General features: G+C 55.5%; 1 long non-coding RNA gene across 1 annotated transcript in view; it reads right to left on the reverse strand.

Annotated features, from left to right (window-relative positions):
- Nucleotides 1-4297: 4297 nt before the first annotated feature.
- LOC135291921 (uncharacterized) overlaps nt 4298-6669 on the reverse strand; it is a 3385-nt gene continuing 1013 nt past the window's right edge. Inside the window, exons 1-2 of the long non-coding RNA XR_010354564.1 lie at nt 6112-6669; nt 4298-4754 (exon numbers count right to left, since the gene is read on the reverse strand). The exon at nt 6112-6669 is cut by the window's right edge and continues 1013 nt beyond it. This is a non-coding gene — a long non-coding RNA (uncharacterized LOC135291921). The remainder of the gene's footprint in view (nt 4755-6111) is intronic.

Below are 6669 nucleotides of genomic sequence, written 5' to 3' on the forward strand. Positions count from 1 at the left end.
GAAATGGCCATTGATTTCCAGGGGAGGTTCCGATTCAATATCTGAAGCAATTTTTCTCTGACAGAGGGGCACTGGAAGAAGCTGCCCAGGGAGGCGGAGGAGTCACTGTCTCTGAGGCGTTGAAGAGTTGTGCAGATGTGGCCCTTGGGGACGTGGTTTTGCGGCGATGGTGGTGCTGCCAGGGTGCCAGTGGCCCTGGGTGACCGTCAGGGTCTCTTCCCACCTTGATGACTCTGTGGGATTCACTGCTGAGCGCCCTGGCTCCAGTCGTGTCCCACGCGTGCTGTGTGGGGCTGGCCACTGTGGTGACTGTGGGTGTTGGGGAGATGCCCCCGGGCCGCTCCAGGGCTGCCGGGGCAGCCGAGGCTGCGGGGCCATGTCCAGGGCTCCCTGGGCCCCGGGCCGGCCGCCATCTGCAGCCCCGGGCTGGGCAGGCGCGGGCGCTACTCCTGCGGCTGCGGCGCCAGGCAGCGGCAGCGGAACAGCGCCCGCAGCGCCCGCAGCGCCCGCCTGAGGCGGCCGGGCCGCTTGCTGAGGGCAGCCGGCTGCGGCCTGGGGGCCTGCGCTCCCGGCTGGGGAGCTGAGGCCTCGAGAGGGCTGAGCGGGGCAGGCTCCGGGCTCTGCAGCCCTGCCTCGGAGCCCTGCTGGCCCTCGGAGGCTTCGCTGTACAGGGAGGGAAGCGAGGCGCAGAGTGACTCCGGTGCCCGGCTCTCAACCCAGGCCTCCAGAGGGAGGGGCACTGGCAGCTCGTCTGCCTCAGAAGCTGACAGCCTTTGGGCGCTGCCTTCTGCTTCGTACAGCTCGAGGACGCTGACTTCATCCCAGTCGTCCTTGTAGTCCTCCCTCAGGAAGGGAGTGGGCCTGAAGCTAAAGTTGCTCATGCTTTCATGGCTGTCCTGGGTGAGGTCTGCGCCGCTGCTGTTGTCTTCCTCCGTGGAAACGTCTTGGAGGGCTTTGAGCTCTGGCTCGCTACAGTCTTCCCACTCGGAAGAGCTGCTGACCTCTCCTTGGGACAGCTCTGGCTCTGCCTCACCTTGATATTCTTGGGAAAGCTCAGTCTGGGGGTAGTATTCCCAGTCTTCATCATCCCCAGCTGAGGTCCAGTCCTCACGGTACAGCTCTTGCTGTGCCCTGTCTCCCCAGGCCGCCCTCACAGCCCCCTCCCACTGGTGCAACTCCTGGGGACTCCCAGCTCTGCGTGGCGGCGCTGCCTTCGCTGCCATTACTTGTACCAACTGGTACAATTCACAGCCTGTTGCTCCTTCCCAAAGGCGATACTCTTGAGCCCCAGTGTCTCCCCACTTGTCATCTGTGTCAGGTTTGTTCTCATCTTCCATGATGACAAAGGGCTTCTCCTCCTCCTCAGTGCCTGACTGTGGCCAGGCTGAGGCACCCACTGCCCCCACCAGGTGCCCGCTGAGGGCCTGGTCTTGCCCCCAGCTGGGCAGGGGGCTGGGTGACGGGAAGCAGTTGAGGTTTGTCTTGTTCGCTTCCATCTCTGCAGTCCTGTAGCATGGACAGATCCCGGGAGCCACTTCCTTCTGCAAGAGTGGCTCTCACGGGACTGGGCACCCCAGGGCTCTGCACCCCTTATATACCCCCAGCTATGGTGGGGCCCTCTGATGTCACAATGGTCTGTGGGCACCATCATGTCCTGCATCATCAAGGGCCCTCTGATGTCACAAAGGTCTGTGGGCACCGTCATGTCCTGCATCATCAAGGGCCCTCTGATGTCACAAAGGTCTGTGGGCACCATCATGTCCTGCATCATCAAGGGCCCTCTGATGTCACAAAGGTCTGTGGGCACCGTCATGTCCTGCATCATCAAGGGCCCTCTGATGTCACAATGGTCTGTGGGCACCGTCATGTCCAGCATCATCAAGGGCCCTGTGTCACAAAGGGCCACACCCAGCGCCCCATCCACAGCGGAGCCCACTGGAAACTGCATGGAGGAGCCCCCGGACTTGGGCACTTGTAGTCCTTGGTGTGCCCAGGCCCCTCCCGCAGTCTCACAGTGTGCCCACTGTGCCATGGTCCCACTTGACAGCCTGACGTGCCCCCTGCAGAGCCCTGGCTTTGGAGAGTGGGCTATTCTGGGCACCAGCCATTGGCCAGATGGAGACAGCCAGGGACTTGTGGGCAGTGGCTCCATGTGCAGCTGCAGGCTGGGGATGGGGGGTGTCCCTCAGGGCTCTGCCTTGGCCCTGGGGCTCTTTTGTGGCTTCCCCAATGGCACAGGCAGTGGATCAATCTCCCCCCCAGCACGTTTGCAGGGGATGGGGGAGCTGAGACAGGCAGGGGCACCATGGCAGGATATGGCCATGCACAGGAACCTGGACAAGCTTGAGAAGTGGGAGACAACCTCATCTGACAGGTTCATGAAGTCCCACAATGCCAAGTGCCAGGTGCTGCACCTGGCCCGAAGCAATTCCTGAGTCCCGGATTCATCCGGGGCAGAAAAGACCTTCAGATGTGTCCGTTTGGTGCCGCCTCCCTGGCTGCTCCCAGCACCTCCAGAACCAGCACTTGGCTGGGTTTGGGCCTTTCCCATGCCTACTTCCCGCAGGGCTGGCCAGAGGGGAGCACCCCCAGCCTGTGCCTCTGCCCCCCAGCCCCTGTGGGCTGCTGTGGGTGGGAATGCTCCAGAGGGGAATGTCCTTGCAGCAGAAGTGCCAGAGAGAGCCCAGAGCCAAAGAGTCTCTCTCCTGTAGGCACTGCTTCTTCATTGCATTGAAATATTTCCAGTGCTGGAGTGGGCTAATGGGTGTTCCTCGTCCGACCCAAAATGAAGCTGATGGTTGGCTATTATTTGAGAATTTCTCTCAAATTGAGCCTGGCAGGGGGTTATTTACAGGGAGAAGCTGCTACAATAAATACCCTGATGCCTCCCCCAGGGGCTGTGTGTTTCAACACTCTTGGCCTTTGCAGATGTAATAATCACAGAACTGAGGTCATTTGATATTACAGAAAGGTTAAAAAACTATGCATGGGAAGGTCATAACGAAAACTTCTAACTAACAAAAACTGGTTTGCCCTGCAGCCTTGAACTCATGTGCTTATACACTTCCCAAAAGAAAACCTATTCACTGAAGATGCATCATCATCCCAAAAACATGTTGAAATTAGGCTCGTGATTCCCTCAGGGAGCTAGGAGATAATGTTTTGCTGCAGCCAAAAGGTTATTAGAAAAAAGAATGAAAGCTGTTGGTGCTAGGTGGTGTTAGTTCTGGTTTGCATTTGTTCCAGTTCATTTCTTGGGTGTTGCTGTGAGTTGGAAAAGGGGCAGGGTTGAACACCAGAATAAAAGAGAGGTAGGAGAAGAGGAGAGGGGACAGAAAAGTAGGCTGTCAGGAGAGAATGTAACTTGCCTAGCACCCAGCCAAAGGGGAAGGGGACAGGGATCACCCAAGGCTGTGAAAAGCAATCAAAAGCAGCATTGTGTTGGTGTGTGTGTATGTTCAGCTCTCAGGAGACAGAGATACACAGCGGGCTCAGTTGAATCCTTACTAAGAAGAAGGTTCTCGTTTGCTTTAATGACTTTGTCTCCACTTAATGGTAACTAAGAGTTTGTTTATTTCTAACACCTCTCTCCGAGCAGCTCAGAGCTGCATTGCACAGTGCTTGCTGTGCTCCAGAGAGCACAAAGCAGGCTGGCCTGGTGGGCCTGAATATTTCTGCAAAACACTCTGCATTTCACACCTTTGCTGTGGCTCAGGGCAGAACTGCAGGCCTGCAGGCGCTTCCTGGCAGAGCTGTGGGAGGCACTGGCTCCTGCAGATGTGAGCTACCAAGCTGTCAGTGCCTCAGGCTGGCCTGGCTTGCCCTGGCAGAAGTGCCGTGCCTGAAGGACGCTGCCCTGTGCTCCAGCCTGCCCAGCAGCCCGGCTCCCTGCGCCGCTGCCCAGAGTGCTGCACACACTGCTGACCTTTGCCAGGAGTCACAGGGCAGCCGGCACAAGAGTAGGAATCCTCAGCCACGCCACCTGCCCTCGGCTGCCCCTGGCCTTTCTCTGCTCCTGGGCAGACTCCAGACGGCCAATGCCTCCAGTCTGGGCTGTGCCCAGCACGGCTACACTTCCCCTCGGGAGCAGCCAGCTGCCAGCTGGGCTCTGAGAGCGGAGGATTCGCCCGCTGCCAGGAAGAGGCACCCAGGGCCCGGCTGCTGCCTCGTGCAGCTCCAAGGGCCTCCTTCCAGCCAGTGGGTTACATTCCAAAAGCAGCATGGTCTGGAGAGCATAAATGAGGATGAGCATTCCCCAATTTGACACCATAGCAAAGACACTGTATGGGTGACTTCCACCTTTAAGAAACAAAAGAAAATTTACAAGGAAATCAAGAGCTTATTCAAAGAGTGAGAAGGAAGGAAATTTCAGGGAGAGTTTTGGTTTCAGAAACTTTATTAATTTCTAATCAGCAGGCCTATTAGACAATCATAACCGAAACCTAAGCCTACTCCTAAACCCTAACCTGTACCTTAATCCTAGTCCTAACCCTCGTCCTAACTCTAGTCCTAACCCTAACCCTGACCCTGACCCTAACCCTAACCCCAACCCTAACCCTAACCCCAACCCTAACCCTAACCCCAACTCTAACCCTAACCCTAACCCTTGTCCGAACCTACAATCCTGCCCTGTGCCGGTTGAGAAGTAAATGGTCCTGATGTGATTTTCAGTTTCTTTGGTCTTTCCTCTTCTTCACTGAAACAATCAGTGGCACCAGGCTGGATGCAGGCTCAGCAAATCTTACAAATGGATGCTGCCCAAAGGAAAAAAGAAAATCAACAAAAATCAATGAACCATGACTTTCCGAGCTCAGTGCTTCACAGGATTCCTCTGGCTCCTAGAAAGATCCAGAAAGATGGACCATCTGCACCTCCATCTTTATGTGCAGGACCTTGCCATCACAGGCAAACCTGGCCAAGACTCCCACTCATCCATTTAACCAGGTGTCTTCATCTTGCTGGTATTTTTGCCCTGCTCTAGAAATGCTGCTTTCTGTCCTTGGAGTTTCTTCCTTTCAGGAAACTCCAAAGCCTCACATTGGTCCCTCTCTTTGAACAACAGGCACTGTGCTGATTCCCACAGGGAGACAGAGCAGTGTCTACCTTTCCATGCCCTGCCCTGCCCCTCCTGTGCTGGATGGCACCTTCCTTCCCAGCAGGGACAGCCCAGTGGCACTGGCTGCTGCACTTCCCTCTCTGCCACACGAGCTGGCAGTAACCCTGGGGCAGTTCCTGTCTGCTTGAGCGTGCCAGGCAGCAGATGGGGCTGGGACAAGTCCCTCTCAGCTCTCCCTGTTTGCGTGCCAGAAGCCTCGAAGGGTGGGGTGGGGGCACAAACCAGGGCCCCTCAGAGGCTGGCAGTGAGCCCCCCACAGTCCCTCCTGCCCACAGCCAAATCTCTGAACACTCAGCCAGGCCTGGCTTCCTTGGGTTCCTGCATCACCTTTGCATGTCTCTGTACTCTGCATTGCTCTACTTCAATTCTTTTGCCATTGGATAAAATGGAGCACACCACCAAATTACAAAACAGGGCAACAGAAGCAGTCAGAGGACAGAGCACGTCTCTTCTGAGGACAAGCTGAGACACCAGGAGTTATTCAGCCTAGAGGAGAACAGGCCCCAGGGAGACTTCATTGCTATGTTCCAGTATTTCAAAGGGGATTCTCAGGAAGTAGGGGGCACCTTTTTTAACAGTTGCAATAGGACATGAGATAATATTTATAATATATAATGGGGATTGAGTCAGATTAGGTCTAAGGAAGATCTTGTTTACTTGGAACATGATGCAACCCTGACACAGGTTGCCCTTAGAGATGGCAGGTGCCCCATCCCTGGGCAGGGATGGGGCAAACATTCCATGGTAGGTGGGAAGGGGCTCTGAGCAACCTGATCTCTTTAAAGATGTCCCTGCGCATTGCAGGACACTTGCACCAGATGACCTTTACAGGGCCCTGCCAGCCCAGCCCAGTCTAGGACTCCTCGCCATTTTCATTTCAAGAGCACCAAGAGTGGAGGTGAGGAGGAAGGGGGCTCATCTGATGCCTTGGACTTCCGTGGAGGAGGAGCCCATCCCTCGCACCCTGTTTCACCTGCAGCCCCTTTGCATTTTACCTGCAGGAGCTCCTTGGCAGACCAGCGCCGCTCCTTGTCTGTCTGCAGGCAGCAGCTCAGGAAGTCACACAGCCAAGGTGAAAACAGGTTGGGCTGCAGCAGCTTTGGTATCCCTCGTCTGGCTATCACGAGTCGAGGCTGGGGAAAAGGAAACACGAGTCTCCACCTGCTGCTTTCACATCTGTAACTGCTCTCCCAGATCCCACTGTTTAACCCCTGTTCTTCGGTGGCAGTTTCTGCCCTGGCAGAGACCCAGAGATGCCTTTCCTTTACCAACCAAACACCCAAACCCCGATGCAGCCACAGCTTTTCCAACATTCAGCAGATCTTGCCTTGGCAGCTGATTTCATTGACTGACCTACTCAGTGGGAACTACATCACCAAAAGCATGTTTTGTTTCTCTGAGGATTCACACACACCTGACAGGCAATTTGGAAGGGGAGGTTTGCTCTATCTATACTATTTCCAAGGATTATTACATGAAAAGAATCTCTGCAGTGCTTATTGGTCCCTTAAGCACAGCTGCCATAAAACAAAAATCATCAAGGTTTTTTTTTC

The sequence above is a fragment of the Passer domesticus genome, unplaced genomic scaffold, assembly GCF_036417665.1.
Source record: "Passer domesticus isolate bPasDom1 unplaced genomic scaffold, bPasDom1.hap1 HAP1_SCAFFOLD_145, whole genome shotgun sequence".
NCBI lineage: Eukaryota > Metazoa > Chordata > Aves > Passeriformes > Passeridae > Passer > Passer domesticus.